We start from the raw sequence: 11415 nt of genomic DNA, 5'->3' as shown, positions 1-11415 counted from the left end.
GAACAAAAGGCTGCTGTCCCGGCCATACCTGTACCTATATGCGTTGCCAAACCCCGCACCTTTCTGGGCCTTGTTTCATACTGCCGACCATGAATGCACTCGGTTTCCCTACTTATGCAACCACTCTATGACTGCCTTTCAATTATTCTTTTCTCTCTCACCTCTGAAGCAGCTCCCTCGTGTGTTTGTGTGGTAGCAGCAGTACAGGCAATGGTTAACAAATCTTCGGAGTTGGTATTGAACTAACCCCCCCCCCCCCATGACATCCGGAGCGTATACACGCAAGTGCAACCCAAGCACTTATTTCTGGCCCTTCAAATCCAGCTACAATGTGCTCTTGTCATTCTTCTCACTGTTGCTACTACTACCTTGAACTCGGTTACTCTCCCAATTAAGTACCCTAGTTCAAAGGGGGGGAGAGAAGATATAGGTGATCTAGGTATTGCAGGTCAGCTATTTTTACATTTTAAATTTTTTCTTTTTCCTTTTTACAATAAGGTTATGATCTATTTGAAATAGAATACCAGCCTGATTGTCTAGCGGTAATCGGTGCAAGGGGTTCAGAAGTGCCAATTCAGCTGGCAGAAACTGAACCGCTTGAGGTAATGTTTTAAGGGTCACGATACCTCACGCGCTTCCTTATGCTGGAAGGTCCTGAAAGCATATTGAGAATTGCGTGATGGGACCCTTGGGATGTTGTATCAAACTTCACCCGTCTGGTGAGGCTCGTATACACCCCAGGTCTGAAAGTCACCCGACCTTATGTCGGATGGCAGCAGACCAAGCGACACCTCTCCCTGTCCTCACTCTTACGCACGCAGAGGAACAAGCTCTTAGCCCCCTTGGTCCGTCAGTACCCCCTGGCACATGTCCAGGAAGATGCAATTGCAGACACTGTCTCTTCTTTATGTTAACTGAAAGCCCTTGTTAATAATGCATATTCTGAGTTGTTTTTGTAGATGGTACCAGGGTGATTGACGACTCCACACTGGATATGCAGTGGTCACGCAACAAGATGTCCTAAAAGCAGAATGCCTCCGCATGTCCCAGGACAGGAAGCGGAGTTACAGGCCCTCACTGAGGCGTGTGGAGTGGTAGAAGGTAAGACGGCAAACATTTACACTGACTCCCGGTATGCATTTGGCATAGCTCATGACTACGGCCTAACATGGAAGGCCAGACAGCCAATTAAGAATGGTGCAGCGGTGACAAAGTGGAAAGCTCACACCAATTCCTACAGCAGAGAAACAAGAGGCAACGCCATCACAGATCACACAGCAAAGGCAGCGGCCCTTAAGCCGTGGAAGAAAAGAAGAAAAGAAGAATTTAACAATAATTTTGGACTTTGATATAAACCTTGGACTTTGACTACTTTGATATGAACTTGGACTTTGATATGCTAAAGACTTTACAGTTACAAGCCAGCAATGAAGAAAAAGACAAATCGACTAAATATGGAAGCAGCAGAAATGGGACGGTGAATGGCGAACAGTCAACAGAACTTGCCCACCACGGTTCCTGTGCCCCATGATGGCCCAGCGAATGCACGGAAAGACACACCTACCGGGGGTCCAGAAGTCCGCCTTGAGGTCGTGTCCTCTGGTCTGCTCCGTCGCCTCCGGTGCCGTCCAGCATGGTGTGCCCACGAGGGTCTTTCTGACTTTATTCCTGATAATGTTGCCTCCTGTGGCTAGAAATGCGTTGACGCCGAAATCTGCAATCTGCACGGAGCCGTCTCCACCCAGGGGAATGTTTCCAGCCTTAACATCCCTGTGGATCTGGCCGTTCTTATGCAGGTACTCTAGGCCTTCTAGCACCTCCTTCAGCATGGTGGCGATGCTTGCCTCATCCAGCACCCCGTTCAAAGCAGCAATGATGTCGACGCTTGAACAAGAACGGGTGGCTCCTGGGTTTCCTGTAGTTGCTGCATCATCATTTGTCCAATTTCGCATGATCTTTGCTGTAAGCAACAGGGCAGAAGTAAATTTGCCACATAACGCTTGCCTAGACCACTCTACCCATTTCAGGGATCGCAAATTGACTACACTCAGCTCCCACTTGTTGGGAAGTATGAATATGTGCTTGTTGATTTCTTTTCAGGTTGGAGACCTACCCTGTTACCAAAGTAAATAAGCAGGTAACCGTACAGAAGCTCATGAATGAGGTAATCCGCAGATATGGGGTACCGTAAGTGATTGAGTCAAACAAAGGTACACACTTCACAGGTGAAATAATGCAACACATCATGTCTGCTTTGGGTATATTACAGGCTTTTCACACACCCTACCGTCCACAGAGTAGTGGGAAAGTAGATCCATGGGCAATGAAGGAAACGGGCAAATCTTGAATTGAGTGTTTTCCATTAGTTTTTCTTTTTCTCCGGAGGGTACATGCCTCAGTAGCAGAGTTTGGGAAATGATTCTCTTGTTAATTTTGTCATAGGCCTCTCCAAGGAATTGTCAATAACGCATTCTGTGGTCTCTGCTTCTCTCTCAGGTCCTACAGACGAGCGTCACAATCTGAAACCAGGTGGCAGGTTTGATCCACATGTGTATATATATAGATGCAATCAGAGTGCCAAGGGGGGGGGGGTGCCAGATGAGTTTAAAGCCAGGGATCAAGTTAAGGCCGGATTTGAGTCCCTGTTTGGAATAGTAACCATCAATAAGAATGTTTGTATATATATTACAACCAGCAGGGGTTCGTGAGCCATACAAGAGATGCACTTTAGGGGCTTGCTGATCAGTTGGGCCCCACGGCCACCATGGCTTTCCGGAACCGAGTGGCTCTAGATATGATGCTAGCCGAGAAAGGTGGTGTTTGTAAAATGATTGGTGAAAACTTGCTGTACATATATTCCAGATAACACAGGCCCCACAGGTAAAGTGACTATCGCAATAAAGAAATTGGCCACATTGTCAGAAGAGCTGAAGCGTAATTCTGGGATAACTAACCCCTGGGATGAGTGGTTTGCATGGACCGGACAATGGAAACAACTCTTGGTGCAGATAGGTATAGGGATTCTGGTTACTCTTATCATACTCCTGCTAGTTTCTGTCTGTATTGTGCCCTGCATAAAACGCTCCTGTGCTAAGCTTACAGATCAGATGGTACCTGTCGCCCCCATACACGTAGATGTAGAGACCCCAGGCTATATGCCTATAATACAACAGAGCGATTTGTCCCCTTATGGATCTGTCTCAGCAGAAACAGGGGTGACCACTCTAGTCTCCCAGCCATTAGAATAGAGTAGCATGTGTGTTGTAGATCCCTTCTGTGTCTATTAGGCCTTCGCGTTTAGTTAGTTAGGATTAGTTGTCGGGGAAGGGATTAGCCCTTGGACAGCTGACCAACAATGATAGGTAGGGCATAGATAATAAACTAGAGATAGGGAAAGCAAACCTTACCCCGCCCAGTAGAAGTTATAAAGTATCGTTTATTTTGAGACAGTTTCTAGGGGGAATTGAGAAAGTACAGGCTCATAAAATGGAAGAATCTGTCTCAAAATGGAGCATTATAAGATGTAAATAAGCTTGTGTGTAGTGAAACAATTATTCAAGCAGAAATAGCTTTAGAGCAGTATATTCGGTGCAATGTGTAATGATGTGTCTCTCTGTTCTTTTTCACGAGAACCAAGTCTGGACAACAGTTCTTATCAGAAAAAGTCCTCCCACACTTTCAGAAAGACTTGGACAAGGGAACTGACTGTTTGCAACCACCTGAATAACAAAGTGAATACAAGGGAGGACAAGGGAGATAACGCTGAAGAGAAACAGACGCTTGAGAACATAACAGATATATTCTCACTAAACAATGCATGATTCTTAATGTTTTTCTAACCCAATGAGATTAACCTCGTGACTAATGACGTATTGCTTTCCTGTATTAGAACTATAGTCAGTCAATAAACTTTCAGTGTACGCGCCTTAAGCAGAGTGGGCTGTATATACTTGCAGCGGCTCATCTCTACATATCTATGAGAGCTAATTACTATAAATCATATAGTTTTTGGCCTCTCTGATGCATCCAGGTATGAACTAATTTGGAACCCAAGGCTTGAAAGGTTAATGTGACCGGTCATGTGTAACGGTCCTTAACACTACTATCTAGTTTCATTCATTGATATGTAATCCAGTCCATGTTTTTTATTTAACTTATTGTAACGTCATTCCAGCAGGCCACTACCTATTGTTTTTTCAATTATTTGTACTATATAATGCTGACATGTTGTACATATTTTTATGCTTGAAAAAGGCCGAGATAACGGCCGAAACGCGTCGCAATTAAAGAATTTCCGTTTAATTATTGAATTCTGCCTGCTACCTTGGATCCAGGGGTGCTTTACTACAAGCACCCCTGTAAAGTAAGTTACATGTACTACTACACAACTACAATTTTAATATATTTCTCTGCATCCTCTGATTGTCACCTTCCGAAACACCGGAGCGCTGGTTTATTTTTTGTCTTTCATTGATTTGTTTTTTATCCCGTGGTGTGCTTTTTCCATCTCTGGGAGCAACCAAGACGCTCTCTTCAAGATGTCCTTGGTGACCGGTGACAGGAAGCTTCATCTTCATCGTTGATTGATGTGTCTTCTTGGATTTTGACGCACGGGCACCCATCCCACGGGCCCGACGTCACGGGGTGAGTTATCTCTCCACATCATCATTTTTTGTTTTATATTTATATATACATCTTTAGTATATCCTCTCATTTTCCATCCATTTCTTGGAGCGCTACCCATTATATTTTCTTTATTAATGGATATTGGGAGAATGTTTGTCTAGGTCCTGGAAACTGTGCAGTCAGTGCGTGTCGGAGTTGCAGATATCTAAAGAATCCCGCTCTTGGAATCTGGTATAGTTGTTGTAATTGTTCAAAGGAGGCCAGCGTTTGGTCCACGTATACATGCTCTAGTGTGGTGACTCCTGAGTTTATCCAGAATTGTTTGCCTGGCAGGTTCATCAAGTGTGGTAATGCTCTGTTGTCTCATAGGGGAGTCTCCAGAGGGGTGTTCTCCTGTCTAGTTAATAATTTACATGTCTGCCACACGTTCACTGCTAGTCTGTGGATTGGTAGCATTTGTTTAGTCATTAATCCTGGTTTTTACATCAGATGGTGCTCGGAGTTAGGGAGAGACGCGCTCGATAGCCAATGGCGGAGATACCTAACCTGTCCCGCTAAGTAATATAGTTTAAAATTTGGTAGCGCCATTCCCACCATCTCTTTAGGGCGCTGTAGGGTATCTAAGCGCAGCTTGGCTCTAGAATTTCCCCATATGAATGATGTTATTAAGGAGTTAGTTTTTTTAAAGAATTTCTGTGGTATAGTTGTTTCTGTGTGCTCTAGGTGATATAGATATTTGGGGAGTATTATCATTTTTATGAGGTTTATCCTGCCCGCTAAAGATAGTGGTAGGGAGCTCCAGCTTTTCAATTTTTGCTGCAGGGTTGTCAGTAGGGGAGTAATGTTTAACTCGAGGCTCTGGCTATGATCTCTGGTGATGTGTATTCCAAGATATTTAAATCTGGGGGTGATTTGTAATTTGCAGAATACGTCTCCCATCCGCCATCCCTCTGGTCTTAAGGGCATAAAAGCGGACTTTTGCCAGTTGATGCATAGGCCTGAGAAATTTCCAAATTTATCTATCAGAGATATGGCAAGCGGCAGGGTGTTTCTAGGGTCCAACATATATAATATTATGTCGTCTGCATACAGGCCTATTCTGTCCTCTCTGGGCCCTATCTGGACGCCTTTGTATGAGGTGTGCTGTCGGATTCTCAGGGCTAGGGGTTCGATTGCAATTGCAAATAGAAGGGGGGAAAGTGGGCATCCCTGTCGGGTCCCCCTGTGTAGTGGAAAGGAGGCGGAGGCCAGGCCGTTTACCGTTACCCTAGCGGTCAGGGCTTTATATAGAATAGAGATCCATTTTATGAATGTGTCTCCGAACCCGAATTTCCTTAGAACTTCTATCAGATATAGCCACTCGACGGAGTCAAACGCCTTAGCTGCGTCTAGTGAGGCCAGGGCCCAGTCTGATCTCCATCTCTACCCCACCTGTGTGATCACCTGTGTTCTTCTGATGTTGTCCGATGTTGATTTACCCAGAATAAAGCCGGATTGGTCGGAGTGTATAATTTTCCCTATGATTTGGTTTAGTCGGGTGGCTAGTATTTTAGTGAGGATTTTATAGTCCATATTTAATAGAGAAATAGGCCTATCTATACGAGCCGCATTCCTCTGGGTTTTTGTCTGGTTTAAGAATGACAACTATGTTGGCCTCCAGCATCGACTCTGGGAGGTGTCTCTTATCGAGTATACGTTCATATAGGGAAAACAGGTGTGGAATTATTTCTTTTTTGTAGTGTTGGTAGATTTTCACTGGTAGTCCGTCCACGCCCGGAGTTTTGTTCTTTGCCATTTCATTTATTGTTTCTTCAATCTCTTCCATTGTAATGGGAGAGTCTAATAAGGACTTATAGTCATCTTGTATTTCTGGGAATATTATGTCAGTTAAATAGGTCTCTAGCTCTGCAGGTGTGTAATTGACTCGCGATTGATATAAGTCGTCGTAGAATTGTTGGAATCTATCCAGAATTTCTTTCGGGTCTGTGAGCATTATTTCCTCAACTGATTTAACTCTCAGTATGGATGGGGGGGGGGGCGGTCTCCTGTCATGCCATGTAGACAAGTAATTTTCTAGATTGGTTTCCCTGTTCAAAAAAAGATTGTCGGGTAAAGAAAAGGTTCCTCTGGGCTTTCTCTTTCAGATATAGTAAGTAGTCTCTGCCTATCTGGAGCCATTTGTCTCTTTTAGTGTCTGTAGGGTCAGCTACAAATTCTCTTTCTAATTGTTGGCATTGTTCTGCTAAAAGTTCGCCCTCCCGTGCTGTGGCTCTTTTAACAAATGATATTGAGGATCTTAAACAGCCTCTGAGGTAGGGTTTAAATGCCTCCCATACTAGTATTGTATCTGCGTGTGCCTCGTGTGCCTCATAGTATATTTGGATCTGATCCGGTATGCGGTCATTAGGTCCAAATAGCGAAAGCCAGAATGGGTGTACTCTTGGTCTCTTGATTGTAATTGGGCCTGGGTTTTTAAGGATCATATGTATTGGCGAGTGGTCTGAGACTCCTCGAGGTAGGAACTCTATTGAGTCGATTTTCAGGAATAGTGAAGGGGACCTAAATATATAGTCTATTCGACTGAGTGCGTGATTGTGGGCTGCATGGCAGGTGTATTCCTTTTGTTGCGGGTGAAATATTCGCCATAGATCTAGCCATCCTGTCACCGAGATAATAGAGGCCAGGCGGGTCTTATTCGTGTCTCCCTCCCTCCGAGCACCACCCCCAAATCTATCCATGGTGGGATCCATCACCATGTTCATATCTCCCATGCATACGACTGTTGCGTCTGGTGAGAATGATGCAAATTGGATGCCGTCTGCCAGGATGGTTGTTGTCGCCGGCGGCGGGTTATAACAGCACAGGAGGCTGTACGGGTCGTTGTTAATTTTAGCTCTCACAAAAATGTATCTGCCCTCTGTATCTCTCTTAAGCTGTTCCACTTCCCATCTGAGTGTTCTTCCTATTAACAGGGACACCCCCCTGGAGTATGATGTGTGGCATGTATGGGTGGACCATTGTACCCATGGTTACAACAGAACTTTTGTGGTTTCAGGTGTGAGGTGGGTCTCCTGCAGGCAAAGGACATGTGGTCGCCAGGAGCGTATTGATGTGTTGATTGCTGTTCGCTTTCTGGCTGATCCCATTCCCCTGACGTTCCAGGACGCAAAGATTATCTCCGCCATGGGCTAAGAGATGTTAATCGGGTCCGGATACATTTTCTCATGTCATTTTGCCTGTCAGGTGTTTCTCCTTGACACTCGATTACATTTTTACCATATATCATGCAACAGTACTTCAATACATTCTTAAGGTTATCATAGAGCACTTGATGTGTACAACTTATAAACATTTCGATAAACTACTATCAACTTTAAATCTTAAACAACTTGTAGTTAGACAGGTTTTAAGGTTATTATCTCTGTCTAGATCGTATTCGTGGCAATCATATATAAGGGGGTACCTACAAAGTATAGCTTATTTCAAGACTATACTTGAGGTATTGTTGTGTTGTTGGATCAATTGTGTAGACCGGTGTTAGTCTGACAATTTTTTCTGGGTGGGTCCCCTTGGGGGTAGGGAGAATATGGGGGGGGGGGGGGGGGAATTTCTCCCCCTTCAACGTGTGGGCTCTGAATTACCTTGCAAGGTAGCGGTGGGGGGGGGGGGGGCGGTAAGGGAGGGGGTGGGAAGGTCTGTTGGCGCCATAGAGGAGGGGGGCTTGCCGCCTTCTCCCGAGAGAAGTAGTCCACATATCTGCCACAGATAAAGAAAGTCTCAGATCTTTGCCTTTGGCTAAGGTATACTTGTGGCGTATTTGGAGGATAGTCTCTAATGTGCAGTTGGGAACTGTAAGGGAAGTGTTCACCTTTGTGCAGGAGTCTCGGCACCTAGAGGGGGGAAGAGAAGTGGTTATGTATACATTACGGCCCTTCTGGTCGTCGTCTGGTGTTCAGCCAATTTCCTGCTTCAGCTGGTGAGGAGAAGAAGCGAGTGCGATCCCTGTCTATCACTCGCAGGCGTGCCGGATACACCATAGAGCTGCAGTTCTCTTAGTTGCTTCTTGACTCCGAAGAATGTTGCTCACTGTTTTTGAAGGTCTGTCGAGAAGTCCGGAAAGATGGACACAGTGGCGTTGTCATGTCGCAGGGGTCCTCCCTTTCTGGCAGCTTGTAGGATTATGTCCCTATCGCGGGAGTTGAGCAACTTTGCTAGTAGGGGTCTGGGTGGGGCTCCTGGTATTGGTGGCTTCATGGGTACTCGATGAGCACGTTCAATTACAAAAACTTGTGATAGTCCAGCATTAGGAAAGAGTTCCCGGAGCCAGCGTTCTATAAATTCTTCAGGTCTTTGCCCTTCAGCCCGTTCTGGTAGTCCCACTATGTGCAAATTATTTCTTCGTGACCGGTTTTCTAGATCATCCGCTTTTTGTCTCCAATACTCGACTTTCTGCATGAGATCTCGTATTGCATCTGTCATTGGGGTGACGGTATCATCTAGCGTGGAAATTCTGTTTTCTTTGTTGGCAACACGTTCTTTTAGGTTTTGGAGATCTTGCCCATCCATTTTTACTTCATCAATTTTGCTGGTAAGCGTGGCCTTGGATGTTTGTATTGCGGTTAGAAGCTGTTCAGACAGTTGTTGCAGCGTTTGTACAGTACCCTCAGTTGGATCTGGGTTGTTGTGCTTTGTCGCTGTAGCTCCCGCCGTGGTGGGCGCAGTGGGTTCAGGGCTGGGCTCTTTCCGGGTTTCTCCCCTTGCAAAGGCTTTAAGTTTGTCTACGGATGAGCTTTGTCTAGTGGGGCCCATGTTGCGCTTGTTTGGTTTTTCACTATAGGAGTTGAGTTCCCTGTGGGGGTTCTGAGGCGCCTTGCTATTTTGGCTTCTGTGCGTGGTCTTCACGCCAACCAGCTTTCAGCTCTGGGGTTCTCCCTCCTCCTTTCCCCCTAGTTCTCTGGGTTTTATGGTGTTTAATCCTCCTGCGGGTGGGGGTGGGTGGGTCTTTCTCTATGTCCCCTCTAATTACCTTTTCTCCACTTTGCTAGCTGGCGACGTCTATGAAATGGCGGTCGCGGCGCCGCAGGTTTAGCGGTGTCGTTCTCCCCGCTGTCTGTGCCTCCTGTGTTCCGCTGGTGGCTCTGCCCTCACCCTCTTCACTTCAGCGGCTCTATGTTGGGCCTGGGAGCAACGTTATGTTGTGCTTTGGGGCCTGTATGTTTATGGTGGCACTCGCAAGATGGCCGCCGCGGCTGCGATTTCGCGGGCTTTTCCCGACGGCGGTGCTTTCTATTTCAGCGCCACAGGAGCTCCGCCGGGGGTTTAGCCTCTTCTCCTCTCACTCTGTGTGGCGCTGTGCCGTGCCTGGGAGCAGCGTTCTTTTGTGCACTGGGACCTGTATACTTGCTGATGCCACTCGCAAGATGGCCGCCGCGGCCGCGATTTTGCGGGCTTTTTTCGCCAGCAGCAGTATAGGGGGAGCACAGTATTAGTTCCATTTCAGTAGTAGTTGCAGTCTAGACAGGCCCCAGTAACATATCACTAGCAGCAGTATAGCGGGAGCACAGTATTAGTTCCATTTGAGTAGTAGTAGCAGTCTGGACAGGCCCCAGTAACATATCACTAGCAGCAGTATAGGGGGAGCACAGTATTAGTTCCATTTCAGTAGTAGTTGCAGTCTAGACAGGCCCCAGTAACATATCACTAGCAGCAGTATAGGGGGAGCACAGTATTAGTTCCATTTCAGTAGTAGTAGCAGTCAAGACAGGCCCCAGTAACATATCACTAGCAGCAGTATAGGGGGAGCACAGTATTAGTTCCATTTCAGTAATAGTAGCAGTGAAGACAGGCCCCAGTAACATATCACTAGCTGCAGTATAGGGGGAGCACAGTATTAGTTCCATTTCAGTAATAGTAGCAGTCAAGACAGGCCCCAGTAACATATCACTAGCAGCAGTATAGGGGGAGCACAGTATTAGTTCCATTTCAGTAGTAGTAGCAGTCAAGACAGGCCCCAGTAACAATTCCGAAACAGCAGTATAGGGGGAGCACAGTATTAGTTCCATTTCAGTAGTAGTAGCAGTCAAGACAGGCCACAGTAACATTCCCGTTGCAGCAGTTTAGGGAGATAACAGTCTCTTTCACATTTCAGTAGTTGCAGTATAGACAAGGCCCCAGTTACATTTATGTAGCAAAAGTGTAGGCCAACCCCATACACCTTGTTGTACCATGAGTGCAGGCGAAGCCCATAAAAATTACTAGGATTACACTGTAGGTACTAATGTATCTCAGAAAAATTGCCCATGCCCAACCAAGAGGGCAGGTGAAACCCATTAATCGCTTTGGTTACTGTGGGTTAATTTGCAACTAGGCCTGGAGGCAGCCCAGTTAAAATAAAAATTGGTTCAGGTGCAAGTTTCAACGCTTTAAGGAGAATTGAAACGTATAAACATTGTTTACAAAAGTAATATGACTGAGCCTTGTGGGCCTAAGAAAAATTGCCGTTCGGCGTGATTACGTGAGGTTTCAGGAGGAGGAGCAGGAGGAGGAGGAGGAATATAATACACAGATTGATGAAGCTAAAAGGTCCCCGTTTTTTATGGTGATAGAGAACGATGCTTCCATCCGCGGGTGCAGCCTACGTATTGTTTAGGTACCGCTGCTGTCCGCTGGTGGAGGAAAGAAGTCTGGGGAAATCCAGGCTTTGTTCATCTTTATGAGTGTAAGCCTGCCGGCACTGTCAGTTGACAGGCGGGTATGCTTATCCGTGATGATTTCCCCAGCCGCACTAAA

Source organism: Eleutherodactylus coqui, unplaced genomic scaffold, assembly GCF_035609145.1.
Source record: "Eleutherodactylus coqui strain aEleCoq1 unplaced genomic scaffold, aEleCoq1.hap1 HAP1_SCAFFOLD_85, whole genome shotgun sequence".
Taxonomy (NCBI): domain Eukaryota; kingdom Metazoa; phylum Chordata; class Amphibia; order Anura; family Eleutherodactylidae; genus Eleutherodactylus; species Eleutherodactylus coqui.
This window is presented reverse-complemented; position numbering follows the sequence as displayed.